Genomic DNA, 19,208 nt, shown 5'->3' with positions numbered 1-19,208 from the left:
TCGTTGATTGGCATTGTAATGGCCCACACAAGCAGTGGGTGGAGATGGAGATTGAGGATGGATCCATTCCCCTATTGACCTCCCCGTGGCTCCTGTCCTCCCTACCAAAAGACCTCAGAGATCACCCCGTAGTGGGAGCTACGTTGGCTGTTGTGCGGAGGTTGTTCCGCTGCACACACATTGCTCCCCTGCCGTCACCAATGACTCCGGTTATAGGTAATCCAGACTTCCCACCGGGATTTACCAACAAGAAACTGCGACAGTTGACAGTGGTAGGGAAACAGCGTCTGGGAGAGGTGTGGTCCTCGGGAGGGCTCCCGACCACACAAACCGTCGCCGAGCTTTCTGACCCTCCGCTTGACTTGTTTAATGCTTATCAACTTCGTCACTTTCTTCTGGCCATACAAAGGGCCCCCTACACTCCTAGAGACCTGACGCCCTATGAATCCATCTGTCACAAAAAGGAACCTGTGCAACACACCCTCTCCCTCCTGTACAACCTATTAAGTAGTCAGGAGGAGGAGTCGACCCCACCATTTATCCACAAATGGGAGATTGCATTTGGCATCACATTTACCCCACAACAGATAGGGAAGATCCTGACATTAGTACATAAAGCTTCCATCGCAAACCAATATCAAGAATCAGGATACAAGATAGTCTCACGCTGGTATAGAGTCCCATACCTTCTGAATAAAATGAATAGATCGATTCCGGATGTTTGTTGGAGGTGTAATTCAGATACGGGGACCATGGGACACATTTTCTGGGCATGCCCGGCCTTGAGGAACTTTTGGGTGGAGGTGACCGGGACGATAAAAACTCTCAGAAATGTAGATATCGCAGACAACCCAGCAGCGTGCCTTCTACACTTGACCGAACAGCCTGTTCAAAAATACAAAAAAACCCTCACGATGCAATTCCTGAACGCCGCCCGGGCCTGCATTCCCACACTGTGGAGGCAGCCTCAGCCCCCATCCAAGGTGCTGTGGTATTCCAAAGTCAATCATATTCTCCGGATGGAAGAATTGACCGCCACCCTTCACAACACTGAAGAGGCATTTAGTGATACATGGAGGCCCTGGAGGTATTTTACTGGTACCTGAGACTACATTTGGGAGGTGAGCAGCGCCCCTGTCCCAGAAAACGACTGAACATCTAACGTTTACCTACGTAGGCCAAGTCTGCCCTGGGTGGCATTCCCCCCCTCCCTTTTTGTCTTTATTTTTCTTTTTTTCCCCGCCGCCATCCCGCCCCCCTCTTCTCTCTCCGTTTTTGCACTCTCTTCTTCCCCCGTCCTCCCTTTTCACTATGCCTTGTCTCCTTACTAGCCTTTGGGACCCAGAAGAACCCCAGGGTTCTGGACACGACCGGCTCATATTTTACTCTGGTTCACATAGGTCATGATAAGCTGGCTCGCTGTGGTCCCAGTTGTTCTCCATGATTACATTTGTCCGAACGGAGCTGCATTAGTTATACTGTACTACATGTCGGAGGTGGGGTTTCTCTCTTTTCTGCATGAAACTCTAGGACTCCCCTCTGAGAACCCAGAGTTATTTGGCTGCCTATTTTTTGTTACCATGTAATTGTGACCCTGGGTCATGCTGTATGGTTGACTGTTATATTTATGTTGTTCTACTTATACTTAATAAAAGAATAAAACAAAAAAAAAAAAAAAGTCAATGCCAACAACTTAAAAAAAAAGCCTATGGCATCGAGAAATCCCAGGCGGTCTCCCATCCCGGTACTAACCAGGTCCCAACCCTGCTTAGCCTCTGAGATCAAATGAGATTTGGCTCTTTCAGGGTGATGCAGCCATAGTAGATTTTTTCAGGCACGCTCAACCCTCTTGACAAATGCCAAGATGGTCACCTTAGGAAACAAACAAAAAAAACAAGTCAACACCAACAACATAAAAAGAAGCCTACCGCACCTAGTATTTCCAGGCGGTCTCCCATCCAGGTATTAACAAGACGCGGCCCTTTCTAGCCTCTGAGATCAGCGGAGATTGGGCGCTTTCAGGGTGATGTGCCCATAGGCAATCTCTTTGGGCACTCTCATCCCTCTTGAAAAATGCCAATATAGTCACCCTGGGAAACAAGCGAAAAAAAACAGGTCAACGCCAACAACATAAAAAGAAGAATACGGCACCTGGTATTCCAAGGCCGTCTCCCATTCAAGTACTAACTAGGCCCAACCCTTCTTAGCCTCTGAGATCAGAAGAGATATGGTGCTTTCAGGGTGATGTGGCTGTAAGCGATCTCTTTAGGCACTCTCAACCCTCTTGACAAATGCCAAGATGATCACTTTGGGAAACAAGCGAAAAAAACAGGTCAACACCAACAACATAAAAAGAAGCCTGCGGCATCTGGAAAACCCAGGCGGTCTCCCATCCAGATACAAACCAGGCCCAACCCTGCTTAGCCTCTGAGACCAAGCGAGATTGGGCGCTTTCAGGGTGTTGTGCTCGTAGGCAATTTCTTTGTGCACTCTCAACCCTCTTGACACATGCCAAGATGGTCACCTTGGGAAACAAGGGAAAATAAAACAGGTCAACGCCGACAACATAATGAGAAGCCTACGGCACCTGGTATTCCCAAGCTGTCTCCCATCCAGGAACTAACCAGGCCCATCGCTGCTTAGCCTTCGAGATCAGATGAGATTGGGATCTTTCAGGGTGATTTGGCCGTAGGCACTCTCTTTGGGCACTCTGAAGCCTCTTGACAAAGGCCAAGATGGTCACCTTGGGAAACAAGCTAAAAAAAACAGGTCAAAGCCAACAACATAAAAGAAGCCTACGGCATCCAGTATTCCCAGGCGATCTCCCAATTAAGACACTAACCAGACCAGATCCTTCTGTGGCACCTGGTCTTCCCAGGCAGTCTCCCATCCAGGTACTAACCAGGCCTGACGCTGCTTAGCCTCTGAAATCAGACGAGATCGGGTGCTTTCAGGTTGATGTGGCCGTAAGCTTTCTCTTCAAGACACGCCCAACCCTCTTGACAAACGCCAAGATGGTCGCCTTGAGAAACAAGCAAAAAAAACAGGTCAAAGCCAACAACATAAAAAGAAGCCTATGGGCTTACAGCGGACCCTAAAAGATGGGACCCACTAGCTCTGTCATGGTTCGGACGCTGTAATGTGTTGAAGATGAACGCAATGCCACGACTTCTGTATCTACTACAAGCCTTACCTATCAAAATACCCCAGACTTTCTTTCATGCGGTTCGCTCAATCTTTATCAAGTTCCTCTGGCGCGGAAAACATATGCGTATTGGTAGGGCAATGCTATTGCGACCGAAATTGCGGGGAGGTATTGGCTTCCCGGACCCTGCTCTATATTACACAGCGACGCACATGACACCGGTGGTTGACTGGTGCCGGTGTTCTGCCATATACTGTCCGGCCATGATATAGTGTCTGCGCCGTACTGCGCATGCGCAGTACGGAGCAGACGAAGCTTCGGAGATTTTCATGCGCGGTGAGTGGAGGTGGTAGCCCCACCATCCAAGTGGACATAGGGTTGTGAATATTAGAGGGCCCCTCGCAGGCGAGCTTCGGGCTTGGCCTCGCTGCGCTCGGCTCTTTTATATTCTTTTATATTCTTACTCTATGTCACATACTCACAGTCCCGGTACAAATATGCAAAATAGAGCAAAAGAGTACATGGTTTATTTTGATGTATGATAGTTTTATTGCATGCTTGATGTGGATGATTAAAATCGTGTAGTGATCTATATTTAGCATAAGAATGAAAAGGCATAACATGGCAATGAGACAAAATCCATTAGAGATGTGAGCTAGATGAAATGATGAAATGTCTCTGTATAGCCCAGATTGTCTTCTGTTATCACTTAGCCTACCCTCTAAATTCACTAGCCTCTCTATATACACCAGCATGTTTACACTAGCCGGTCTTCTGCATACAATAGCCTGTCTTCGATATACACTAGCCTATGTTCTGAATACACTAGCCCGTCTTCTGTCTTCTGTATGCCCTAGCCTGTCTTCTGTATACATTAGTCTCTCTGTATAAACTAGCATCTCTGTATACCCCAAACTGTCTTCTATAAAAACTTGTCTCTCTTTATAGCCTGTCTAGCCTTTCTTCTGTACACACTAGCTTCTCTGTATACACTAACCAGGCTTCTATATACAATAGCTTCACTCTATGCACTAGCCTCTCTGTATAATCTAGCCTCTCTATATACCCTAGGTAGTGTTCTGCATCTCCGTAGTGGTAGCCTCTCCGTAGAAGCCAGCCTTTATTCTGTATTCACTAGCCTTTCTTCTGTATGCTGTAGTCTTCTATATATACTAGCTTCTCTGTACACCCTTGCATCTCTGTAATACACTAAACCCTCTGTATACCACAGCTTGTCTTCTGTATACACTAGACTGTAAACACTAGATAGAATACACCAGCCTGTCTTCTGTACCCACTAGAATCTCTGTATACACTACCCAGTCTTCTGTATACACTGTCAGCTTGGATGTATACCCAAGCCTGTCTTCTGTATACACTAGTTTCTCTATATGCACTGTCCTTTCTGTATACTCTCGACCCTCTCTATACATTAACCTCTCTATATACACTAACATCTTTGTATATACTAGCCTCTCTTTAAATTAGCCTCTCTGTGTACCCCAGCCTCACTGTTTACTCTAGCATCTCTGTATACTCAAGCCTACACGAGTCTTCTGTATTCTGTATTAACTAGCCTTTCTTCTGTATGCTGTAGTCTTCTATATATACCAGCTTCTCTGTACACCCTTGCATCTCTATAAACACTGTGTAAACTAGCCAGTCTTATGTATACACTCGCCGACTGTATACACTAGACTCTCTGAATACACTAAGCTCTATGTCTTCTGTATACACTAGACTGTAAAAACTAGCTAGAATACACCAGCCTGTCTTCTGTACCCACTAGACTCTCTGTATACACTACCCAGTCTTCTGTATAGAATGTCAGCTTTCATGTATACCCTTTCTGTATACACTAGCTTCTCTATATGCACTGTCCTTTCTGTATACACTCGACTCTCTCTATACACTAACCTCTCTATATACACTAACATCTTTGTATTTGTCTTTAAACTAGCCTCTCTGTGTACCCCAGCCTCACTGTTTACTCTAGCATCTCTGTATACTCAAGCCTATCTACATACACGAAACCTGTATTCTGTATTCACTAGCCTTTCTTCTGTATGCTGTAGTCTTCTATATATACCAGCTTCTCTGTACACCCTAGCACTGTAACAGTATTACAGAAACAGAACACCAGCAATAAGGTGTATACTGTGCAGGAGGCACACAACACCGACTCTAACTTCTGCACTGCAGATGCATGTATTGCAGAAATTGAACACCAGTAATAAAGGGTAGCTTCAGGTGTGTACTGTGCAGGAGGCACATAACACCCACTGTAACAGTGCTAGGTTCCCAAGCAGTAAAGACACTGTCCCTGCCTATCGTCCTCTTTCCCTGACCACCGCAACACACTATACAAGGCCGCCGTGCTGGCGGCCTTATATAGTGTGGGGTGTGTACTAAACCCCCCGAGCTATAATTGGCCACAGGAATCCTGCCTGTGGTGAATTGTGGCTCTCCTCACACAGGATGTCACATCTGTTCTTATTATATAGAACCTATTATGCTCCTCGTAAACTTTTTCAGTTTGGCCGAACGGCCGGACGCAAGTTGCCCCCGGTGCGGGAACATGAGGGGAGACATGATGCACATGTTTTGGAGAGGCCCAAAATTGATCCGCTACTGGACAGAGGTGACAGGAACCATTGATCGGGTGGTTGGAACCTCCACCAGGATGGAGGCGAAGTATTGTCTCCTGGGATTAGTTGAAGGAGTTGGAAACCCGGGAAGTAGCCAGATGGCAGTTCTGAGATGCCTATTTCAGGCAAGGAAACTGATTGCCCAACCCTGCTTAGCCTCCAATGTTGGCAATGACTTGGTTTTTTTCGCTTGTTTCCCAAGATGACCATGTTGGCGTTTGTCAAGATGGTTGAGAGTGCCCGAAGAGATTGCCTATGGCCCCATCACCTTGAAAGTGCCTGATCTTGTCTGATCTCGGAGGCTAAGCATTGTCGGGCCTGATTAGTAACTGGATGGGAGACCAACTGGGAATACCAGGTGCCGTAGGATTCTTTTTATGTTGTTGGCGTTGACATGTTTTTTTTTTTCCGCTTGTTTCCCAAGGTGATCATCTTGGCATTTGTCAAGAGGGCTGAGAGTGCCCAAAGAAATCTCCTACGGCCACATTCCCCTGAAAGCACCCGATCTCATCTGATCTCAGAGGCTAAGCAGGGTCCGTAGGAATCTTTTTATATTGTTGGCTTTGACCTGTTTTTCTTTCGCTTGTTTCCCAAGGTGACCATTTTAGCATCAGTCAAGAGTTTTGAGTATGTCCCAAAGCGTTCGCCTGAGGTCACATCACCCTGAAAGCGCCCGATCTCAGAGGCTAAGCAGGGTCTGGGTCAGATGGGAGACCGCCAGGGTCTATGTTGTTGGCGTTGACCTTTTTTTTTTCACTTGTTTCCCAAGATAACCATCTTGGTATTTGTCAAGAGGGTTGAGAGTGTCTAAATAGAACACCTATGGCCACATCACCCTGAAAGCGCACAATCTCATCTGATCTCGGAGGCCTAGCAGTGTACGGCCTGGTTAATACCTGTATGGGAGACCATCTGTGAATACCAGGTGCCGTAGGCTTCTTTTTATGTTGTTGGCGTTTACCTGTTTATTTTCGCTTGTTTCCCAAGGTGACCATCTTGGCGTTTAACAAGAGGGTTGAAAGTGCCCAAAGAGATCATCTATGGCCCCATCACCCTGAAAGCGCCCAATCTCATCTGATCTCAGAGGCTAAACAGTGTCGGGCCTGGTTAGTACCTGGATGGGAGACCGCCTGGAAATACCAGGTGCCATAGGCTACTTTTTTTGTTGTTGGCTTTGAACTGTTTTTTTCGCTTGTTTCTCAAGGCGACCATCTTGGCGTTTGTCAAGAGGGTTGGGCGTGTCTTGAAGAGAACGCTTACGGCCACATCACCCTGAAAGCACCCGATCTCGTCTGATTTCAGAGGCTTAGCAGCATCAGGCCTGGTTAGTACCTGAATGGGAGACTGCCTGGGAAGACCAGGTGACATAGAAGGATCTGGCCTGGTTAGTGTCTTGATTGGGAGATCGCCTGGGAATTCCGGATGCCGTAGGCTTCTTTTTATGTTGTTGGCTTTGACCTGTTTTTTTTCCCTTGTTTCCCAAGGTGACCATCTTGGCATTTGTCAAGAGGGTTGAGAGTGCACAAAGAAATTGCCTACGGGCACAACACCCTGAAAGCGCCCAATCTCGTTTGGTCTCAGAGGCTAAGCAGGGTTGGGCTTGGTTTGTACCTGGATGGGAGACCGCCTGGGTTTTCCAGATGCCGCAGGCTTCTTTTTATGTTGTTGGCGTTGACTTGTTTTTTTTGTTTGTTTCCCAAGGTGACCATCTTGGCGTTTGTCAAGAGGGTTGAGCGTGCATTTGATCTCAGAGGCTAAGCAGGGTTGGGACATGGTTAGTACATGGATGGGAGACCGCCTGGGATTTCTCGATGCCATAGGCTTTAGTTTTAAGTTGTTGACATTGACTTATTTTTTTAATTTTTATTATTCTTTTATTAAGTAGAACAACATAAATATAACAGTCAACCATACAGCATGAGCCAGGGTCACAATTACATGCTAACAAAAAATAGGCAGCCAAATAACTCTGGGTTCTCAGAGGGGAGTCCTACAGTTTCATGCAAAAAATAGAGAAACCCCACCTCCGACATGTAGTACAGTATAACTAGTGCAACTCCGTTCGGACAAATGTAATCATGGAGAACAACTGGGACCACAGCGAGCCAGCTTATCATGACCTACGTGAACCAGAGTAAAATATGAGCCGGTCATGTCCAGAACCCTGGGGTTCTTCTGGGTCCCGAAGGCTAGTAAGGAGACAAGGCATAGTCAAAAGGGAGGACGGGGGAAGAAGAGAGTGCAAAGACGGAGAGAGAGGAGGTGGGGGGATGGCGGCGGGGAAAAAAAAGAAAAATAAAGACAAAAAGGGAGGGGGGGAATGCCACCCAGGGCAGACATGGCCTACGTAGGTAAACGTTAGATGTTCAGTCGTTTTCTGGGACGGAGGCACTGCTCACCTCCCGAATGTAGTCTCGCGTAACAGTAAAATACCTCCAGGGCCTCCATGTAACACTAAATGCCTCTTCAGTGTTGTGAAGGGTGGCGGTCAATTCTTCCATCCGGAGAATATGATTGACTTTGGAATACCACAGCACCTTGGATGGGGGCTGAGGCTGCCTCCACAGTGCGGGAATGCAGGCCCGGGCGGCATTCAGGAGGTGCATCGTGAGGGTTTTTTTGTATTTTCGAACAGGCTGTTCGGTCAAGTGTAGAAGGCACACTACTGGGAACCCAAAAGTTCCTCAAGGTCGGGCATGCCCAGAAAAGGTGTCCCATGGTCCCCATATCTGAATTTCACCTCCAACAAACATCCGGGATCGATCTATCCATTTTATTCAGAAGGTATGGGACTCTATACCAGCGTGAGACTATCTTGTATCGTGATATTGGTTTGCGATGGAAGCTTTATGTACTAAGGTCAGGATCTTCCCTATCTGTTGTGGGGTAAATGTGATGCCAAAGTCCCTCTCCCATTTGTGGATAAATGGTGGGGGTTGACTCCTCCTCCTGACTACTCAATAGGTTGTACAGGAGGGAGAGGGTGTGTCGCACAGGTTCCCTTTTGTGACAGATGGATTCATAGGGTGTCAGGTCTCTAGGAGTGTAGGGGGCCCTTTGTATGGCCAGAAGAAAGTGACGAAGTTGATAAGCACTAAACAAGTCAAGCGGAGGGTCAGAAAGCTCGGCGACAGTTTGCGTGGTCGGGAGCCCTCCCGTGGGCCACATCTCTCCCAGACGCTGTTTCCCTACCACTGTCAACTGTCGCAGTTTCTTGTTGGTAAATCCTGGTGGGAAGTCTGGATTACCTATAACCGGAGTCATTGGTGATGGCAGGGGAGCAATGTGTGTGCAGCGGAACAACCTCCGCACAACAGCCAACGTAGCTCCCACTACGGGGTGACCTCTGAGGTCTTTTGGTAGGGAGGACAGGAGCCACGGGGAGGTCAATAGGGGAATGGATCCATCCTCAATCTCCATCTCCACCCCCTGCTTGTGTGGGCCATTACAATGCCAATCAACGACTCTCGCTAGCAGAGTCACTCTGTAGTATTGTCTGAGATCTGGGAGACCCAGACCCCCCTTGTCCTTTGGTCTGGCAAGCAATTGCAAATGGGCTTTGGGCAGTTTGCGCGCCCAAATAAAGTCCCGGAGCAGCAGCTGCAGTTGTCTGAAAAAAATTGGGGGTAACCGGATCGGTAATGTCTGGAACATGTATAAGATCCGAGGGAGGGCCATCATTTTGAATGCATTACAGCGCCCGAACCAGGTCAGTGTTAAAGCATGCCAGTTTCCCAAATCAGATTTCAGTCTATCCAGGAGAGGGACAAAATTAAGCAGGTACAATTGCGCTAAATCCGCTGCGATGTCAACGCCCAGTTAACGTATAGATTTTTCAGCCCAGTAGAATGGAAAAGAGGAGCGGAGCCTCTTGGCCTCACCATCCGGAACCGATATATTCAATACATATAGGCTGCCGTGTCGCTGTAGAGACGCAAGTATTTTGGGAAGCAAAATGTGTGGATTGGAGACGGAAAAAATTAGATCGTCAGCGTACGCCGCAATTTTGTGGTGTGCCGAGGGTTTGGATATGCCAGTAATATTCGGGTCATTCCAAACGTGACACATAAGTGGTTCCAGTGTCAGAATTAAAATTAGGGGAGACAGAGGGCACCCCTGCCTCGTCCCATTAGTGATGGGGAAAGAGTCCGAGCACCACTCGGTCACCCGTACCGCTGCCGATGGCGTGGAGTAAAGCGACATTTCCCAGCTCATCATGTTGGGGCCAAGACCTATATGTTCCAGGGTGGCCTGCATAAAGTGCCAGGCCACCCTGTCAAAGGCCTTCTCCGCGTCCGTTGACAACATAAGCAAGGGCCTTCCCTGTACATGCGCTGCATGGATTAAATTGAGGACTCGGGCCGTATTGTCTCTAGCTTCCGACTTATTTTTATTTTTTTGCTTGTTTCCCAAGGTGACCATCTTGGCGTTTGTCAAGAGGGTTGAAAGTGCCTGAAGAGATTGCCTACGGGCACATCACCCTGAAAGCACCCGATCTCGTTTGATGTTGGAGGCTAATAGAGTCGGGCCTTGTTAGTACCTGGATTGGAGAACGCCTGGGAATACCAGGTGTCGTAGACTTCTTTTTATGTTGTTGGCGTTGACCTGTTTTTTTTTCGCTTATTTCCCAAAGTGACCATCTTGGTGTTTGTCAAGAGGGTTGAGAGTGCCTGAAGAGATTGCCTATGGCCACATCACTCTGAAAGCACCCAATCTCGTCTGATCTTGGAGGCTAAGAAGAGTCGGGCCTGGTTAGTACCTGGATGGGAGACCACCTGGGATTACCAGTTATTGTAGGCTTCTTTTTATGTTGTTGGCGTTGATTCGTTTTCTTTTTTTTGCTTGTTTCCCAAGGTGACCATCTTGGCATTTGTCAAGAGGGTTGAGAGTGCCCAAAGAGATCGCTTACAGCAGCATCACCCTGAAAGAGCCCTATCTCTTCTCTTTTCTGAGGCTAAGAAGGGTTGGGCCTAGTTAGTACCTGGATGGGAGATGGCGTTGGAATACCAGGTGCCGTATTCTTCTTTTTATGTTGTTGACATTGACCTGTTTTTTTTTCACTTGTTTCCCAAGGTGACCATCTTGGCATTTGTCAAGAGGGTTGAGAGTGCCCGAAGAGATCACCTATGGCCCCATCACCCTGAAAGCGCCCAATCTCGTCTGATCTCGGATGCTAAACAGTGTCGGGCCTGGTTAGTACCTGGATGGGAGACCGCCTGGGAATACCAGGTGCCATAGGCTTCTGTTTTTTTTTTTTTTTATTTAGTAGTATGCGACATACAATGCAAAGGCAACTTCACAGAATGTGTGATACAAATAGTTACAAACAAACGATCATATTGCATGGATATCAGAGCCAATGGTAAGAAGTCTGAGGAGAATAGCACGTGTACAGCTTTGCGGTCATATCAAGATGAGATTAAAGCTCCATCTCGTTGGGATCCTCTATCACTTAAAATAGTATTGATACTAGCCCTGCTACCCTCGAAGAGTTTAGATATCCATAGATAGGGGAAGAGTATTGTGTAGTAGTCAAATGGGGTCGGAACATACCATTTTCTTTTCCCTTTTTTGAGTTAAGAAGGGAAATAGTAGAACTGAAAGGAGGGAGAAGGGGAAAGAGAAGATTGGGGAAGGAAATGGCAGAAAAGGTAAAGAAGGGGTAAGGGGGTGTCGTGGGTAGAGTGGATAGTGTGGGGTCCCCTCCCAGGGAGCAAGAGACACGCTCGGCTCACCAGCTCATCAGCTGTCCAACGTTTGGAACAGCGATCTCCAACGATCACCATGAGCTTACTATGTCTCACGGAGGTATTCTTCCGAAAAGCGAAACTGGGTCCAGTAGAACCATCTGTTCCCATGTTTTATCCCTCATTGTGGCAGTCAGGTCTTCCATTCGTTCAATATCATTTACCCTTGCGAACCACTGGGTCACCATTGGAGCAGATTGCTCTTTCCACTGACTTGGGATGCAGGCCCTAGCTGCATTGAGGAGATGTTTAAGTAAGGACTTATGATAACGCTTTCTCGACATAGGAGTTAGATTGAGAAGAACTGCTGCGGGATCATTGGCTAAGGAAATGTCTGTGAACTTGTGGATGAGTCTCAGGACAGGCTGCCAGAATGTTTGTAATTTAGGGCATTCCCAGAAAATGTGGAGAATGGTGCCAGTCTGTTGCCCACAGCGACAGCAGCGGTCAGATTGACCGGGGAATATTTTGGCCAACACCACCGGTGTACGATACCAGCGTGTGATCAGCTTAAATGAGATCTCCTGATATTTACTGCAGAGTGACGACTTATGGGCGAAAAAGAGTATTCTGTCCTGTGGTTTGGAGAATGTAGTTTGTAAGTCCCTTTTCCATTTAGCTAGGAAGGGTGGATCCGTGGAGGATTGTGCGTCTGTCAGGATTTGGTAGGACCTAGAGAGGGAACCACGAATTGGGCCATCATCCAGGCAAAGTTCCTCGAAGGGGTGGAACTGTCTAGAGAAGAACGAATGGTTAGGTAGTGATCCGAGGAAATGGATTAGCTGTCTAGCTCTCCAGCTATTCAATGCAACAGGTACTTGCTCTAGCAGTATGGTCCCCATGGGAATCAAGCCCGTGGGTCCAAGAAATAGGGCTGCTCTCAGAAGCCCTTTCGGGGCTTGCCTGGTAAAGGCCTGGTCAGACAGGCCCGGAGGGAATCTAGGATGTCCAATAATTGGGGTCATAGGAGAAGGGAAGTTAGTCAGGTGGGAAAGGTGAAAAAAACTATCCATCTCGGCGAGCGAGGGGCCAATTAACGGGTGAGTAGTCACACAGGGCTCCAATGGCCTCCCCGCCCAAGGCATACCAGCCAGTGGAACCCGCGCCATCTCCTGCTCTAGCTTGACCCATAGCTTCAGTTCCCCATGCCGGTGTCTTATCACATATGGTCCCCCATTGGATAGTGTCCGCTGTGTACTGCGCATGCGCAGTACACAGCAACACAGATTCAGAAAATTGCCGAGCATGAACGGCGCCTGCGCACTGAGTCCAGGTTCTATCCCCACTATCCAAGTGGACATAGAGTAAGAATATAAAAGAGCCGAGCGCAGCGAGGCCGAGCCCGAAGCGTGGCGAGCAAAGCTCGCCTGCGAGGGACCCTCTAATATTCACAACCCTATGTCCGCTTGGATGGTGGGGCTACCACCTCCACTCACCGCGCAGGCGCCGTTCAGCTTCGGAGATTTTCCGAAGCTTCGTCTGCTCCATACTGCGCATGCGCAGTACGGCGCGGACACTATATCATGGCCGGACAGTATATGGCAGAACACCGGCACCAGTCAACCACCGGTGTCATGTGCGTCGCTGTGTAATATAGAGCAGGGTCCGGGAAGCCAATACCTCCCCGCAATTTCGGTCACAATAGCATTGCCCTACCAATACGCATATGTTTTCCGCGCCAGAGGAACTTGATAAAGATTGAGCGAACCGCATGAAAGAAAGTCTGGGGTATTTTGATAGGTAAGGCTTGTAGTAGATACAGAAGTCGTGGCCTCGCGTTCATCTTGAACACATTACAGCGTCCGAACCATGACAGAGCTAGTGGGTCCCATCTTTTAAGGTCCGCTGTAAGCCCATAGGCTTCTTTTTATGTTGTTTTTTGCTTGTTTCTCAAGGCGACCATCTTGGCATTTGTCAAGAGGGTTGGGCGTGTCTTGAAGAGAACGCTTACGGCCACATCAACCTGAAAGCACCCGATGCCGTCTGATTTCAGAGGCTAAGCAGCGTCAGGCCTGGTTAGTACCTGGATGGGAGACTCCCTGGGAAGACCAGGTGCCATAGAAGAATCTGGTCTGGTTAGTGTCTTTTTTTTTTTTAATTCTTTATTTACGGATTGCAGGTAATACAGAGACAAACTGTAAAAGACATAGATCCCTCAGTTTTCCAGGTTAACAAAAATACATAGTTAATACTTCGTGGGGGACCGGGGGAAACCTAACAACTTATGTCAGCAGCAGCCCCAGCCGTGGCTAGGCCACCACATTATCCCACTCTAATGATCTGGCACCCCAGTGTCTACTTATAAACCAGGGCAGTCCGCGGGGCGATCCCCCTCAAGGCCCAGACTGAGGGGCCTCTAACATCGGTCACCTTCATTCTATTGGTCAAAGAGCTCAGCCGGGACCACCCCGAGGGCCGCCAACCCCTGGCTGGGAAATCGAGGGAACAAAACGAAAAGATCCTTGCAATCACCATGTATTTTAATTATACTTGGGAGTTAGGGGGTAGGGAAAGAGGGGGGAGCAAATGGGCAGGAGAAGGGGATGGGGGGCTCCAAGACAACCAACGACAACCAACGAGCAGTGTGCTCTTCCTCCCTGTCGCCTAACGCTGATGTGAGCTGTTCCATACGGTAGATGTCGCAAACTCTTGCAAACCAGTGAGACACCAGTGGAGCGGCCTGCTGTTTCCACATGCTAGGTATACATGCCCTGGCCCCACTCAGAAGATGTTTTAAGAGAGATTTATGGTACTTCTTGCTCGAGAGTGGAATCAGATTGAGGAAGATCGCAGCTGGGTTGTTCTGGAGATCAATAGCCGTGAGGTCATAAATGATATTGAGAACCTGTCTCCAGAAATGGGCCAGTTGAGGGCATTCCCAAAAGATATGTAGTAACGTGCCGGCTTGTTCACCGCATCTCCAGCACAAAGGGCTGTGACCGGGAAACATAGCCGCCAGGACAGTGGGGGTCCTGTACCATCGGGTCAAAATTTTATAAGCTATTTCCTGGTATTTACTACATAGGGATGACTTGTGCGCAAAAAGAAGCGCGCGGTTCTTCTGGTCTGGCGAGAGCCGGACATGCAGGTCTCGCTCCCATTTTTCCACGAACACCAGGTTACCCTGGGAGAGTTGGTCCAGTAGGATGCGATATGACAGGGAAAGAGACCCTCGGGTCGGTCCCTCTCCTGAGCATACCTCCTCAAACGATGTTAGGGGTCTGCGGAATTCGCCACTGTTTGACAAAGATTTCAAGAAGTGGGAGAGTTGGGCAAGCTTCCACTGTCCCAGGGCCGTGGTTGCTAACGCCTCGTACATAGTGGAGACCGCTGTCCACATCCTAGGGCCAAGAAAAGAAGAGGCCCGCACAAGGTCCCGGTCAGGGTCGAGGCGGAAAGACTTTTCCGTCATGCCGGGTTCAAAGCGTGGGTGTCCAATAATAGGAGTCATGGGCGAAGGGAAACTGGGCACGCCCGTCAGGGTAAAATATCTGTCTAGCTCTTGTAACGTTTGCTCAATGAGTGGGTGTGCCCGCGTCGCTCCCGACCAGCCCGGTCCACTCCAGGGCAAACCTGGAAATGGTACGGATTCACGCTCCAGACGAACCCACAGCTTATCCTTCAGGTGTCTGCACCAGTCAACTACTCTGTTCATGTGCACCGCCGTATAGTACCATGCCGGATCTGGGAGGCCAATCCCTCCCTTGTCTTTTGATCTGAGCAGTAATGTTCGGCTGAGTCTTGGAGGCCTGCCCTGCCATACGTATCGAATAAAGATGGAGCGCATGGCTTTAAAAAATGATTGGGGGATTTTTATCGGTAAGGCTTGTAATAGGTACAAGAGTCTGGGCATTACATTCATTTTGAGCACATTGCATCTCCCAAACCAAGAGGTCGCCAACTTTGACCACCTCTCTAGATCTATGGCAAAATTTTTTAGAAGCGGCTGGAAATTCAATTGGAAAATCAGATGTGGGTCCGGGGGAACCTTGGTACCCAGATATTGTATAGCCCCAGTTGCCCAACGAAAGGGAAAATTAGTGCTTAGACTCGTCTGGGCGTTGGTAGACAGGGAGACGTTGAGTGCTTCCGATTTCTGTAAGTTAATTTTAAAATTTGACAGGGTGCCATATCGTCTTATTTCCGCTAAGAGATTCGGCAATGTAATGTGAGGCTCCGAGACATAGAACAAGAGGTCATCTGCAAAGGCTGCGACCTTATGGTGGTGTGAGGGGGTGTCCAGGCCCTTGATGTCTATGTTCTGCCTGATGTGGTGCAGCAAGGGTTCAAGCGATAGGACAAACAAAAGGGGGGACAACGGGCATCCCTGCCTCGTTCCATTGCCAATAGTGAAACGCGACGAGGCAAACCCATTGACCCTAACCATCGCCGTCGGTGACGAGTTAAGAGCTGTAACCCATGAAAGCATGGGGGGGTACACCCAAGCTTCGCAGGGTGGCTAGCAAAAAAGGCCAGCTCACCCTGTCAAACGCTTTTTCTGGGTCCACAGAGAGCAACATAATCGGTAGTTTAAGGCGTCTGGCGCGTTCTATAACATTGATTGTCCTGGTAGTGTTGTCTCGGGCTTCCCTGTTACGAATAAACCCCACCTGATCCAGAGGTATCAGGCGTTGGAGAATGGGCGCCAACCGCTCCGCCAGTATCTTAGTGAAGAGCTTAAGGTCGCTGTTTAATAAGGAGATGGGCCTGTAGTTCGCACAGAGAAGCGGATCCTTCTCCGGCTTGAGTATGACCGAGATGCTTGCCTGCAACAGCTCCGGTGGAAAGGTCTGGCCCTCCAATAGGGCGTTAAAAGCTGACACAAACGGCGTGGACAACAGGGAGAGGAAGGCCTTATAATAAGGGACCGTAAACCCATCTGGGCCTGGTGCCTTGCCCTTGGGTGAGTCTCTTAACGCTGCCGACAATTCCTCCGGGGAGATAGGTTGCGAGAGAAGCTCTATCTCTTCCTGTGTCAGCGACGGGAGGTTTGCCGAAGCTAGGTACTCGTCAATGGCCGCTGTGCCGGCCTGGAGGGCGTCTCCTGAGTCCCGGGGGTGCAAGTTATAAAGGGCTTCATAGAAAGATCGGAAACACTCCGCTATCTCCCGTGAATCATGAAGCTTGGCACCCGAAGGGGAGGTTATGGTTGGAATGAAGGACGCGTTGCGTTGGGCACGCAGGGAGTTCGCTAGGGACCTACTACACTTGTCTCCATATTCATAATACGTCCTGCGGACCCACATGAGTCTGGTTCTAGCCTGAAAGAGAGAGAAATCTCTGATTTGTTCTCTAAGATCTCTCACCTCTACCTCCAGCGCAGCAGTCGGCTGGGATTTGTGTCGTTGTTCACACGCATGCAACTTGGCAATAAGTTTGGAGAGAGCCTCAGTTTTGGCCACTTTGAGTCTATGACCATGTTTAATAAGAATGCCCCTAATGTAGCATTTATGAGCCGCCCATAACATGAGGGGGTTGGAAACAGAATCACGGTTATGATCAAAGTAACTTTCTAATTCCCTAAGCAGGTCTGCGTGGGTCTCAGGGTCCTTCAGGAGAGACTCGTTCAGTCTCCACCAGGACTGACCACGCGACTCCTGTTGTAGCTTCAGCATCAAAGAAATCGGGGCATGGTCAGACAGGGCTATGTGGCCTATCTGAGCGTCTGTGACCGCCGGGATAGCATTGTGGGTGACTAAAAACATATCTATACGTGAGTAAGAACCATGAGCGGTGAAAAAGAACGTATAGTCCCTATCCTGTGGGTGAAGCGTACGCCACACATCGATCAGTCGGTGGGAGTGTAGCAGGTCTCTTATGTGTGAACGCGTTCTCGCAGAAATCGCAGAGGTGCCCGATGATGAGTCTCTGCGGGGGTCCAAGGTGAGGTTAAAGTCCCCCCCAACGATCAAAGTACCCTCTGAGAATGCAGCCAGGGCATCCAAGCATGCTTCTAAGGCCGGCAGCTGGTCCACATTCGGCATGTATAGGTTGGCAAGAGTAAAAGTTTGCGAGTGGAGAGTTCCCTTAATGAAGAGATATCTCCCTTCACTATCGGCTTGGACAGCTAACAGGCGCCACGGCAAGTTTTTAGCAAGAACACACACTCCTCTCGATTTGGAAGTAGGGGACGTGCTGTGGTGGGCCAGGGGGAAGTGCTTACTATAAAGCCGTGGTATTTGGTCTGTCCTGAAATGGGTCTCCTGGAGGAAAACTATTTGAGGCTTCATCCGCCACAATTCTGTCAGGCAGCTGGACCTTTTTTCAGGTACATTCAGCCCTTTCACATTCCAGGAAACCAGCTTCAGGGCCATGACGGCAGTGGTACCCGGCCGGCGGTCCCCACCAGAGTCAGTAGTAGATATAGAGTTCAAGCACAGAGGAAGAGGAGGAGAAAAAGGAAAAGCAGTAACGAAGCGGAGAAGGTCCGGAGTTAGTAGGGAGGAGGAGGGTAGGAGGGGTGGGGATAGATCGGGGAATTGCTAAAGCTCCTATCGGAGAGAACCTGCCGGTTAGGGCAGAGGGGCCTAGTGGGGGAAGAGGTAAGGCACTGCAGAGGGAGGAACTCGTCGGTGCAGTACCCCTCCAGCATCCCATGGTCCATGCAGTCGCAATCGGGCGTGCACGGAGCTTCTTTGGCATCTTAACTACGACATCAAACGCATTATAGAACATCACTGCAGCAGGTATCGGGCAGTTAACAACAGTAGAACAGTGCATAATTAGACCAACATATTAAACTTTTCAACACAGAGTATAGATAACTTTATACCACCCAGGCACCCGCCCCTCCCCCCCCCCAAAAAAAAAATGGAAAAAAGGGGGGGGGGAGAGGGGGAGGGAGCGGGAACGCCGCCCAGGGGCACCCGGGGGGCACCACCAGGCAGTCCAAAAACACAAAGAGCGCCGAGACTAGGGCACCTGTAGATAAACAGTAACGAGAATGGTGAACAGTACCGCCAATAACTCAGGGCTTCGTCCAGGAAGCGCAGTGTCCAACTCTGTTCTTCCAATGTCCTTCCTCTCCCCTAGCGGGGGCGCTGGGAACAATGGCCCGTGGCATGGTAAACAACACAAAGCTGGATACTCCAGCCGTCTATGTTGGTAGAGAAAAAGAAAACAAAAAAAAAAGGGTATAACACAGGAATAACGGAAAATTACTGTACTCTCTCAGGGTTCACGATCTTGAGGGGCCTGCGATCTCTGACGTTGGGATCGACGGTGGCGTCTCACTCTCTGTGGCCTGGTTGAGGGGTTGTTCGTCGGGGCCACTGCTCCCTGGGGGACAACAGGAGCCAACCAGTCGGGGACCTGAACCGAGGGCAGGCCCAAAGCCTCCAGAAAGGACGGGACCTCCGAAGGGTGTCGTAGCGCAAGGGGCCTCCCATTTTTGCGCACTATAAGGTGAAACGGATGGCCCCACTTGTATGGAATCCTCCGTTCAGTTAGGTGTTCCAGAAGGGGTCGCAGACAGCGTCTCATCTGGAAGGTCTTGCGGGATACATCTGGCAGAAGGGTGACTTGGGCCCCGTCAAAATCAATGCTGCCTTTGCGCCACGACGCTTGCAGGACATCCTCCCTAACTGAGTAATTGTGGAGACAGCATAAAACGTCACGTGGCCGGTTCTCTGTGGGGCTCCTGGGGCCCAGGGTCCTGTGGACTCTATC

At 49.1% G+C, this 19,208-nt stretch overlaps 5 pseudogenes; 4 read left to right on the top strand and 1 right to left on the bottom strand.

Annotated features, from left to right (window-relative positions):
• Positions 1 to 2,575: 2,575 nt before the first annotated feature.
• Positions 2,576 to 2,694, bottom strand: LOC143949011 (5S ribosomal RNA; annotated as a pseudogene).
• A 3,350-nt stretch (positions 2,695 to 6,044) lies between these two features.
• LOC143949541 (5S ribosomal RNA) lies at positions 6,045 to 6,163 on the top strand (annotated as a pseudogene).
• Positions 6,164 to 6,829: 666 nt separating this feature from the next.
• Positions 6,830 to 6,948, top strand: LOC143948773 (5S ribosomal RNA; annotated as a pseudogene).
• Positions 6,949 to 10,474: 3,526 nt separating this feature from the next.
• On the top strand, positions 10,475 to 10,593 carry LOC143947940 (5S ribosomal RNA; annotated as a pseudogene).
• Positions 10,594 to 10,915: 322 nt separating this feature from the next.
• Positions 10,916 to 11,034, top strand: LOC143946352 (5S ribosomal RNA; annotated as a pseudogene).
• The last annotated feature ends 8,174 nt before the right edge of the window (positions 11,035 to 19,208 follow it).

The sequence above is a fragment of the Lithobates pipiens genome, unplaced genomic scaffold (genome assembly GCF_037356315.1).
Source record: "Lithobates pipiens isolate NorthernLeopardFrog02 unplaced genomic scaffold, aLitPip1_a1.2 Scaffold_30, whole genome shotgun sequence".
NCBI lineage: Eukaryota > Metazoa > Chordata > Amphibia > Anura > Ranidae > Lithobates > Lithobates pipiens.
Note: the sequence above shows the minus strand (reverse complement) of the source record. Positions and strands in the feature narration are given on the sequence as shown.